The sequence below is a fragment of the Chinchilla lanigera genome, unplaced genomic scaffold (genome assembly GCF_000276665.1).
Source record: "Chinchilla lanigera isolate Chin_1 unplaced genomic scaffold, ChiLan1.0 scaffold00052, whole genome shotgun sequence".
Lineage (NCBI taxonomy): Eukaryota > Metazoa > Chordata > Mammalia > Rodentia > Chinchillidae > Chinchilla > Chinchilla lanigera.
This window is the reverse complement of record NW_004955453.1, coordinates 16785153-16797151: the sequence shown is the minus strand read 5'-3', so window position 1 is coordinate 16797151 and position 11999 is coordinate 16785153.

The window sequence follows — 11999 nt, the reverse complement described above, 5'->3', positions numbered from 1 at the left end:
TCATGCTTCCAAAAAAGAAAAAAAAATTTCATTTTATCTGACATGTAGCTTTACATTCAGTTGCCCCAAAGCACTATCTGGCCTTGTAACCTAACTTATACATTTGATATACAACGGCAGTGGTATGAGTGGAGGGAGCGGGCCTCTGTTTCAAACACTGTATGTTAATATCCACAGTTGTAGTCATAGGACATGATTTGATAAACTGCCTATTTTTTTGGAACAACCACAATTTAAAGTCCCTGAGACTAAAGTCTACTTTGCAGAAATTATCATGCAGAGGCATGTTTTCAAAGTCTCAAATGTAATTAGAACCTGTTATCGATAAGTGCTATTAAAGATTTAGACTCTGAGTTTGTTCATGAGGGATTGGTTTTGTTAACGTGGACAGTTTCCCCCCCTTTCATTGTAGCTGAGAGATTAAGATACCAAATTTAATCAGAACACACAGGATCCCTGCCAAGGGACTTCTGGCTCTCCTGTACTTGTTCAGACCTATTACAAGGACCCAAAAGATCATGTCATATAAGACAGCATCCTGCCAAGCTATAATTACCTGATAAATAATAATCTCTTGGGCTGGAGATGTAGCTCAGTGGTAGAGTATTCGCCTAGCTTGCACAAGGCAGTGAGTTCAATCCCTAGTACTGAAATCAATATTGTTATAAACTCTCTCCTCTAAGCATTATTTCATTCACTTAACTGAATTTTCCTCGGCATTTGTGCTTCTGTCAGACTGCATCATTCTTGCAATAAGCACCATCTTCGCTATATTTCTGGATGTCAAATTCCTACATAGCCTTCAAAAGCCAGTTCAGATGCCGCTTCATCCCCTTACCGCCCTTCTTCCATATTCCCTATGCATCCCCACTGGAGCGCCTCACTAAATCTCTACAGCAGCCAGGTCTGCTGGTGCATGACTATAATCTCAGCACTTTGGGAGGCTGAGGCAGGAGAACTGCAAGTCTGAGCCCAGCCGGGGCAACTTAGTGACTTAGTGAGAGCACGTCCCAGAATAAAAAATAAAAAAGGCTGGGTATGTAACTCAGTGCAAACGCTAGGTTTGTTCCCTAATACCACAAACATAAATAAATAAAGAAATAATATCTAGAGTCATTTATCCACAGTTCTTTTTGAATTGTTTTTCTTTCAGTTTTTCTTATTAGTACCTGTTTGCATTCCATAATAATTACATTTCTTGTGGGAAGCTGGCGCATGGACATAATGTATCCTAATTCCTTTTTCATTCCCTTTCCTTCCTCTCCTCCCCTTTCTCCAACTCTTGATCCTCTTCCCATTTGAACAAAATCTATCTCCTTACTGCCTATTATCTACCTTTTACTTTGTTCTTTATTTATATTTGGGATTTCTCATAAGAGAAGCCATGTGATATTTAAGCTGGTGTCTGATTCATTTCACTTAACATTATGGTCTCAAGGTGCACCCATTTTCCTGCCAATGACTTACCCTTCTTTTTGGCAGAGTAGTACTCCATTATGATATCTGTATCATGCTTTTGACACCTTTCTCTCTTTCCCTAGACAGTAAGTTCCTTGAGACAAAAGTTGTGTGTTTGTTTTTTGGTGTTTGTACTCCACCTGTTGGCAGCAGTATCTTGCATACAAATAATACGGACTTAGCTGTAGAAACTTGTTACTCTTTCATTCCTCTGTGATTGTTATCTGTGCCACACTGTTCTCATTACTATCCCTTGTAACATATTTTAAATGCTAATAGAAAAATAACTTACATTTATTAATTATCTACCATATTCCATAAAATGGTTTTATTGCTTTACATTATTTCATCTAATCCTAACAGGAAGTTATGGGGTAGGTATAATTATTTCTATATTAGACATGAGAAAACCAAAATGTGAAGAGATCAACTTATTTCCAGAGAAATAAAGGCTGAATGTAGTGGTACATACTTGTAATCCTAGCACTCTGAGGGGGCTGAGGCAGGAAGATCACAGGTTTGAGTCTAGCCTGTGGAACTAGACCTTGTATCAAAATTCAAAAACTGATAATTAAAATTGGGCTAGGGATGTAGCTTAGTATGAAGGACCCTGGGTTCAATCCTCAGTACTGAAAAAAAAAATAAAAAAAAAAATGCACACAGAAAAGTGCAGTGCCATGTATACCCTACATAGCCGTTCATATGGACAGAAAAGAAAATGCGTTTTGATTTAAATATGCATAAAATACATCCGGAAAATATACAAGAAATGAATGGTACTGGCTGGGACTGGAAGGGAATAGAATGGCTGGTAGACAAGGATGAGAGCAGAGTCAAGGTCTTGGGTCACTAAAGCTCATAGAATTGGGGGACCATACTCAAAGAAAAAGTGACATAAATTATGAATACAGGATTAGTTACAGGACCTTAGGTTGGGTATATACAAATGAGATACTCAGAAGCTGCAGCTTATATAGCTTTAGGCATTAAATCTGTCTCCTAACAGTAAGGAAACACTTCATTGTTTGTGCTTTGTATGTCTATGGAGTCTGAAACATGTAAGGGAACTGCGTATTTTTAAAAATACTTATAATTTTGAAATTAATATTTTAAAAGGCTGTTTCTCCACCTCATAGTACGAAATGGGCCTTTTAAAGATTTCAGAAAGCAAATCGCTAAGTGTTTCCACTTGTCTACAAGCAGACAAGGATGTTTAGTAGCTAGTTGGAGGGGGCACAGGGAAGGAATTCTGGAACTGGTGCCTAATGGAAGCAGGGTAGCAGGAGGTGGGAGTTCACTTCCGTGATCCAGACTGTGCTGAAAGTCTCAAAGGCTTTGAGTACTTACTGGGCTACATATCGCTTTCTATCCACATAAGGTTAAGAAAGAGTGAGCTTGCTTTTTCAGAAGCTTACATGAGAAAAATAAAATAAAAACTCAAATAATATTGAACTGATTGCTAAGAGGGAGCTGATTTCCTGGAAGCCAGTGCTAAGGACCAAGCAGGGGAGCACAGGGGGATGCTAATGCTCTTTCCCAAATGGAGCTGATGGCCCGTGGTTTTCTATTATTGCATCCAAGAGTGGGAGGTCCCTTACTGTAAACTACCTAGAAAGCCTCCGTGCTCTCAACTGCTCAATTAGGATAATTTACATTCATGATGAATGGAATGGTTCCTCCTCCCTGATTTGGTCTGAGAGTGCCTCCATCAAATGCAGACGTCCATTGGTCTGTTTGCTGCAGAAAGCCAGCTCTCTGTCCTCACCACCCTGAGGTCAGAAGCCCCCAGGTCCACAGGAACATAAAATGGTTGGCAAACTCATTCCATACTGAGAACAAAACCAATCTGAACTTGTGGAAACTTTGGAGTGGATGCTAAGAGGAATTTTTTGACAGTAAAAAAATATGAAATACTGGAGTAAGGAAAAGAAGGAGTGACATTTCCACCTTATCCATACGGTCCCACACTTTCAGTAGTTTTTTAAATGTTGTCTGAATGACAGTGGAGACAGGATGCAGGACATAAAACCTTTTTTTTTTTTTGTACTGGGAATTGAACTCAGGACCATGCACTTGCCAGGCAGGCGCTGTGCCACTGAGCTACATCCCCGGCCCAATGCCTCTTAAAATTTCCCCTACTCTTGAAATTCTTTGATAACTGAATGGGCTTTTGTTTGTTTGTATCTTGTTTCATTTTGGTCAGGTGCTTCTCCCTTTCTTTTTCTATGTAAGAACACTCAGCTATAAAAGGAGAAACCAGGCTAGGGATATAGCTCAGTGGTACAATGCTTGCCTGCCTGGCAAGCACAAGGTCCTGAGTTTGATTCCTAGCACCAAAAAAAAAAAATAAAATAAACTTTTCCATCTTTTAACTTTGGGAGTTCGGTTCCCGGTACCGGAGAAAAACCAAAAAAAAAAAAAAAAAAAAAAAAGGAGAAGGCCATTGGTGCACATGGAAGTTTAAAAAAATTAGGCAAGTAAGGATGCAGCCAGAGTAGTGGAAGAAAATACAAAATTTTTCACTTGTCTATTAAGAGTTAAACTCAAGCCAGATGCAGCTGTGCATGCCTGGAATTCCAGAAGTTGGCAGGATGAGGCGAGTTCGAGGTCAAGGTCAGTCGGCACCACATAGTAACACCCTGTCTTAAAACACAAAAACCAACCAAACAGAAAGGGTTAAACCCCAAACCAGGAGAAACTCAGGCAAACAGCAAACTCCTGAAAAATGAGATTTAGTTCTACGCTCTGGGCAGGTTAGGTGTAAAGGTAGAGAAGCAGAGGGCAAAAAAAAGACACACAGTAAATAAATGCAACATACAGTGAAGAATAGAGACACAAGAGACAAAGCATGAACGTACAGGATCAAGAAGAGAGGGGCCCAGTGGCGACAGGGGTGACAAAGGGAGAGACCCAGGCAAGCTTTCATGGAATCGTGTCTGCCCCCTTCTGGTTTTCAGGGATATTGCATTTGGCCAACAATTAATCCAATGGTAAGTTTTCACACCTCTAGACCTATATGAGGGATCACCACGTGGGTAATTTCTCATGGATGAATAAAATTATATCAGAAGTGGACTAGTGAACAAAGACTGGAGACTGGCCTCTGTTGTAAATTCTACAGTAGCGTCATGGATTAGCAGTTTGGGCTCCAGAGTATTCTCCATCTTTGAACAAGTTACTTGGTTTCCCTCTGTCTTCATTTTCCCTTAACAGTCTTGAAAGAATATAATTACTCTAATATGTATTTCTGCGAAGAAACTGCCTACTGCCAGGCATGGTGGTGCAAGCCTATAAGCCCAACTACTCACGAGTCTGAGACAGGAGGATCGTGAGTTTCAGGCCAGACTAGGAGCAACTTCCAGTTGGACCTGGGTCCAGTCTGTAGTTCAGTTGGACCCAGGCCAGTCTGAACTACATAACAAGACTCTGTCTCCAAAACAAACAAACAAAAGAAATGCAGGCAATACAGCTCAGTAGTAAAGGGTTTGGGTTTGATATGAAGGAAGAGAAAAACAAGCGAGCTACACACTATATGAAACAATAATGTTCCATAGGGAAGTTCTAAGCCAATTTCATGTCCATTGCTACTGACGGGGGTGTGCTGGACTCAGAAATGGAGAAGAGATGCTGGAGACTCCCTCTGCCATGGATATGGTTTGTCCCTTGTGAAATTCATGCTGAATTTAATTCTCATTATGAGGAAGTAAGAGGGGACTTTTCAGAGGTGATAGATTACTGCAGTAATAGGTGAGTGGGTTCTCCCAAGAGCTGGTCTGTTATACAGGCCAGTTTGGCTGGTCTCGTGCACATTTCCTGTCTCCCACCACATGCTGCCCTGCACCACCTCAAGGCTTTGCCAACAAGGAGATCATCATCACCAGATGCAGCCCTTAAACTTGAACCAAAATAAAACTCTTTGGGGATTTGGAGGTTCCTGGGGATTGGACCCAGGGTCTTAGCAATGTACTATGTCCCAGTCCATTTTTTATTTTGAGACTGGCTCTTACTAAGTTGCCAAGTTGCCCAGGTGGGCTCAAACTTTCAATCCTCCTGCCTCAGGCTCCCAGAGCATGAGATTACAGGTGTGCTCCACTGTACCCAGCTAAACCTCCTTTCTTTAGAACTTACCCTGTTTTTGGCATCATACAATCAGCAACAGAAAACAGATAAAGACTCCATCCAAACAGCCTTGCAATCCGACCACGCAGGCCCATCTGCACTATCTGTTCTCCAGCTCCTGCCATGGCTCCTCCTGGGCTTCCTGTGGGGCTCCCTTCAGCTGCAGCAAGAGCCAACTTCTGAAGACACACATCACACATCAGCTTTCAGTGGCTTCCCACTCCCCTCAGAACAAAATCCAGGTTTCCTTCCATGGCCTATGGGACCTGGAGATCATCTGCCTTGCCATCCTCTGAGCCACTCCTGGGGACCCCTCCTCCTCTCACCCTGATCATGGCAGCCCCCTTACAGCTTCTCAAACTCGCCTCAGGCTTCCGTTTGTCTCTGATTTGCGCCCCCCACCATCTGTCCCCCTAAGGTTTTAGTTCAGTACCTCCCTTGGGGGCCCCTTTTCTGATTTCTCTAAGTACTGCCCTCCTCAGTCTCTCCTAGGGCCTGTTGTTTAGGCCCTTCTCATCACTAACGTTCATGTCCCCCTCTTCCTCAACTAGACTGAAGTTCTGTGAAGCAAAGGGGACATCTTTGGGTCCTTATTCACTGCTGTGGCCCCAATGCCTTTGCACAGTATGTCTCATATCAGGTCCTTGACTTTTCGTTCAGGGAATATATGAATGAATGCAAGAATAAAGCAAAATTTGTGATATTGGAGGAACAGAAAAAGTGACAGCTTACCAGTCTAAGAAAACTGGAACACGGTGTCGAGGGGGATGCTTTTGGCAAAAAATGTACAAAGTCGTCCCAGCAGAAAACGTGCCAGATTTGAGAGGGAGGCTTGTGAAGCAATCACGGCTACGAAGCCCAAACAGTGAGAGAAATTAAGATATTCAGAGAACCCTCCTCACACCAGACCACGGGATGCCTGGTGTTGGAATCCTTCTGTGGATTCTGTCACTATACTACATTTAGGGTTTGTGTGGAGGGCAGTAAAGGAAGGCAGACAAGAGGAGGGAGAAAATCGAGCTGTCAGACTCAAAGCAATTAAGTCCATCAGAACGGAACAACCGCTAAGGAAGGTGAATTTCTTGGCTTATAAACCTTCTCATCGCTCCTCTGTGCCTTAGATATGCAAATGCCTTCCTGACTGATGCGGGGAGGACAGAGTAGCTTCCTTATCCACTTTAAACTGGCATCTGCTTGCTTGAGTCTTGTCGCAGTGCTCCAGGTGTAATTAACCTGAGTGGTGGCATGCATGCCCTTGAGGTGGCTGTCAAAAACTCCCTTCCCAAAGGCTGTCAGGCTCTCTCTAGGGAATCAGCAAAGGAGGAAGAGGGAAGCCCAGCCTTACATCATAAGCGGGGGAGCTCCCCGGGGACACTTTAATCCATTTTAGATGCCAGGCACATGCTGTCAAGCAAGGGCAGGCAAGCAGGAACTATGAGTCTGTGTGATTCAGGTCTAGGAGGGGCCCTAAGGCACTCGGTCCCCCACCCCCTCCTGCCTGGCCTCTGCCTGGGCTGGCTAATCAGCTGCGCTTCTGTATCTTTACCTCCAGAGAGAGGAGACCAAGGCTCTCTAAGGTCCCTTCTGAATTTTACTTTATGGATCAAGAAAAGAAAATTACAGAGATTCTCTGAAATGTATTAGTAACACCACCATGATACGGTGAGACACCAGAGTATACCAGGTGGAGAATTAAGTTATAGACAGGAAAGATCATGTCTTAGATGCAGTGCTTGTCCTCGAGAGACTCAGAGACCAAGACAACCCAGATGATGTTGTGGAATCCTAAGGGACTTGGGTTGAACCTGAGAAAGACAAATTCACACCATTTGGATATTTTTGTAATCATCGCCATTGTGTGTCTGCCTGTATTTCATAGTAGACTCTCCACTAACTGTTCTAAGGGAGGAAGGGAGAAAGGAAGGAAGGCGGGGTGAAGGCAGGGAGGGAAGGAGAAGGGGAAGAGCAGAGAAGGAGGGAAGGGAGGGCTTGGAAGGCAAGGAAAGGGAAAAGAAGGGAAGGGGCGAAGGCAGGCAGCCTAACCTGAGAGGGAGGAATTGGCCATCTTTGGATGTAAGCAGAAGAGGCTGACTTTGCTTAAATTATGACCCTCCCTCTCCTTCCAAAACAAAGACATCTCCAGAAGGCTAAGGGCAGTTCTTTTTCTTTTCTTTTTGATCTTTTTGAGACAGGGTCTTGGTACGCAGTTCAGGCTGGCCTTGAGCTCACTTTGTAGCCCAGGCTGGCCTGAAACTTGCAACGATCCTCCTGCCTCAGCCTCCCGAGTGCTGGGATTACAGGCGTGTGCCACCATGCCCGGTGGGAAGGCTAAGGGCAGTTCATAAGGACAGCAGAATCATGACTCAGGAATAACAAGGTCAGAGCAACATTGCAAAGCTGGGAGGAAGAACTGGGGGACAGTGTACATTCAGAGCCACTACTAACCTACATTGGTGTGATTGTTGTTTTTCCCCTTGCTCCACTTCCTTCCACATTAACTTCCAGGAGAGTCTGCTTACTTCTACTCTGCACCTCCTGCAGTCTCCTGGATTAACAGGCTCCACACCTGTGTGAAGTGGCGAGGGGCAGTTACTCTCTCGAAAGATTAAAACCAGATGTCCTTCCACCTACAGGGCTGCATGGTGCCTGGACTCGCGAACCTGGTACTTGGAACTGTCGCATATCTTCTGACTTTGCCTCCCTCTTCTACTGTATTTGGTTATCACCTTTAATGGTACTTTTTTCAGGCTCAAGCACTGGCTTCCTTTTACTTACAGTCCAACTGCCTTTCATGGAATCTATGCGCCAATCTAGCAATACACAGCCAGAAATCAAGCTTGCCACTTACACTTGGCTACATTGTGCCCTCCAAACGGGACCCTGGTAGAGGCTGGTGAGCATAGACTGGACCACCTACACTCTGCTTGAAGTGAGCCCTGGAGCAGCTCTGCTCCCTAAGGGAGGAAAGAGGGGTGTGTGCTGCAACACACAGGGCTGTGCTTCCCCAAAATTCATACGTGCAAGACATAACCCCTCTCTTTCTTTCTTTTCTTTCTCTTTCTTTTTCTTTCTTTCTTTCTTTCTTTCTTTCTTTCTTTCTTTCTTTCTTTCTCTCTCTCTTTCTTTCTTTCTTTCTTTCATTTTCAGTACTAGGGATTGAACACAGGGCCTTCACACTGAGCTACACCTCCCACCCATTTTTTATTTTTGAGTTTGAAACAGGGTCTCACTAATCCACCAAATTACCCACGTTAGGCTCTAATGTGTGATTCTCCTGCCTCAGCCTCCTGGAGTGCTGGGATTACAGGTTTCTACCGTTAGGCCTGGCTATAAAGTCTACTCCTCAGTGTATTTGGGGATAGGGCCTATTAGGAGTAGTTAAAACTAAGTAAAATCATAGGGGTGGGATTCTGGTATGATAGGATTAGAGACTTTCTTTCACTTTCTTTTGTTTTCAGTACTGGGGGTTGAACCCAGAGCCTGCCTTCAAATGAGGCTACATTCCCAGCCCTTAAAAAATTTTTTTTAAAAAATATTTTCAGACAGGATCTTAAGTTGCTAAGTTGCTCAGGCTGGGCTCAACACTCATGATCTCTCTGCCTCAGCCTTGCAGAAGAATTAGAATCTTTATAAGAAGAGACACCATGCCTTCTTTCTCTCTCCCTCCCTCCCTCCCTTCCTTCCCCAGGTGCCAGGCGAAGATATCTAGGAAGAATCCTCACTGGAAACAAGCTCTGATGTTGGACAACCAGCCTCCAGGACTGTGAGAAAGGAAGCTGGGGATGGCAGCACACGCCCATAATCCCAGCACGCTGAGACGCTAGCTCAAGAGTGGACAGCAGCGTCTGGTCTCCGTTTTTTCACCTATGAAATCAGAGATCTCTAAAGTGCCCTGTGGGCTGGGGCGTTGCTCAGTGGCAAAGCACTTACCTAGCATGTGTGAGGCCATGGATTTCATCCCAGCACCACAAAGAAAAGCAGGGAGGCTAGCACGAAGCTCAGTGGTAGAACTTGCAAAAGGCTCTGGGTTCAAAGTCTCTAACTTAAAAAATTCAACATATCGGGCTGGGGATTTAGCTCAGTGGCAAAGCGCCTGCCTGGCAAGCGCAAGGTCGTGAGTTCGATTCCTGATACAGGAAAAAAACCCAAAAAAAAAAAAAAAAAATTCAACATATCCATGTATCTGTGAATGTCTATCCATACATATTTGCTTGTTGCTAAACTTTGTCCTGAGCCACTTTTAATAGGGGTGAGTGGACTGTTTTTATGGTTGCAGATAAAGTACAGAGCACCTAGTTGAATTTCAGATGAACAATGAACCCTTTTTTTAGTGCTATACTTATATTCCATGCAAAATGTGGGACAAATATTTGGGGCATTTGTTAAATCCAGAAATTCTAGCTATTTCTCTGCTATTCTCTAAATACTGCAACCTTGTAAAGAGATAGAACTGGACCTGACTTATCTCTGGATTCCCTTAGTATAGTGTAAGCCATATTTTGGATGTATATACTGAACATTACTAGATTTTATCTCTTTAAATTCATTTTGAAATTTTTATTAGTACATATTTGCAGTATGTAATGGTTATATTCATTGTGAGGAGTTGGTATGTGTATAAAACACATCTTAACTCTTTTTACTCCCCTATCAATGTCTTTTAGGAAAAAACAGCTTTTTATTTTGCCAAATAAATGTACTTCTCAGTTAAATATTAAAAGAAACATTAGTTAAAAAGAACAGCCAGTTAAACATTAAAAATTATAAAATAAACTTTAAGGCTTTTATAGTTAGCAATAAAATTTAGGAGGCAAGGAGAAGGAGAAGTAAAAACTTTTAAAATGTGTCATGTACATGTACCAATTCCCCCAACAAGGAATGTAATCATCATGCACTGCTAACAAGTACAAATAAAAATTAAAAAGAAAAAATAAAAGTCAGAAAAAAACAGCTTCTGGGAAAATTAACAGGATAATCAGACATCTCAGTTGATAAGTGATGTCTATTCACTTCCATCACTAACTCCATGGAGAGTAAAAGACAAAAGCTTTCACACTAGGCTTGTGGAAAGAAATCAGAAAGTAAATGAAGCCATGTCTAAGAAAACAGCTGGTCAACCCTACCCTACAATTCATGAAGAAAATCTGTCAAGATTAGAGCAATAAAACATGGTACAATCTGAAAAAAATTAGCTTTACAAAATATTCATAGTCGGGTGTGGTGGCGTTCACCTGTAATCCCAGCACTCAGAAGTCTGAGGCAGGAGGATTGCCATAAATTTGAGGCCAGTCTGGACTCCATGGTGAGATTCTGTCTCAAACTGAACAAAACAAAACAAAAAAACAGAATATTCATCATATTGTCCTTTGGTATTTGTTTCTAAGGCAACCAGGGTAGGCCTCAAATCAGTTTCAGATGGCTGACATTTGTGAGCTTTGGTTGTGCTGTTCACTTTAAGGGTTTGTTCAATTTCTTGAGCTTTTTGCTTTGGCTGCTAGGAAGCTCAAAGTTAAATTGGACCTCAACTGCTACAATTACCTTCCCCTTCACTTTCATTTCTTGACTCCTGTGCTTTTCTCCAGGCCTTTATACTTTTTTGATGAATGAATTTTCATTATAAGTTGCCTGATGAACTTCTGAAATATAGAATTTCTTAAAAGCTTTGTATACAGTGAGACCTCAATGGATGACATAGTTGGAAAGGAAAAGATGTGACTATTGAATGGGCCCTGATTAGTTTACTTGCTGAGGATGATTTTCTTAATACTGTGTTATTATTTTAATTCCCTATTCTTAGTGTTTTAGAATGCTAGTGCTAGAAATGCAATCACATCTTTTGGTCTAATTCCAGAATTCCCAAATTGGGATTTCTGAGGGTAAGATCCAAGAATTTATAAGCATTCTAGCCTCCAAGATTAGGATCCACTGGTCCACACAACCTCTTAACATGTATCAAAATGTGTGCTATTTTATAAGCAAGGCAGCTGAGACCCAGGAGAGTGAAAGGACTGTCATCTGAATGGATGACATGCATGGGGGAAGTGCAGAGCACCAGCTTTCTTAGCAAATTAGCTGACTGTTGGGGACAGAAGGAGAAGGGGCAGGGGCAGGTGTCCATTAATTAGTTTCTATTCACACTACTGAACATAGCAGGAAATGGGAGCTGGGTGTAGAGAAATGAAAGAGCTAAGATTTAGCTTGAATAATAGCGACATCCCTCTCCCATCTGTGCTGGGATTTCACAGTTCACTAAGCATTTCCCCCATATTATTTCACTTCAGCTCCAATGGTAAGGAGATTTATCAAGATGGTATTGTTTTCTGTCTCTCCAGATAAGAAATGAAGGCAAAGTCACTGGGTTTACAGGCCCGGTAAAAAGGGTAGAGTTCAGATTTAAATGCTTTCTATTGGTCAACTGCTCA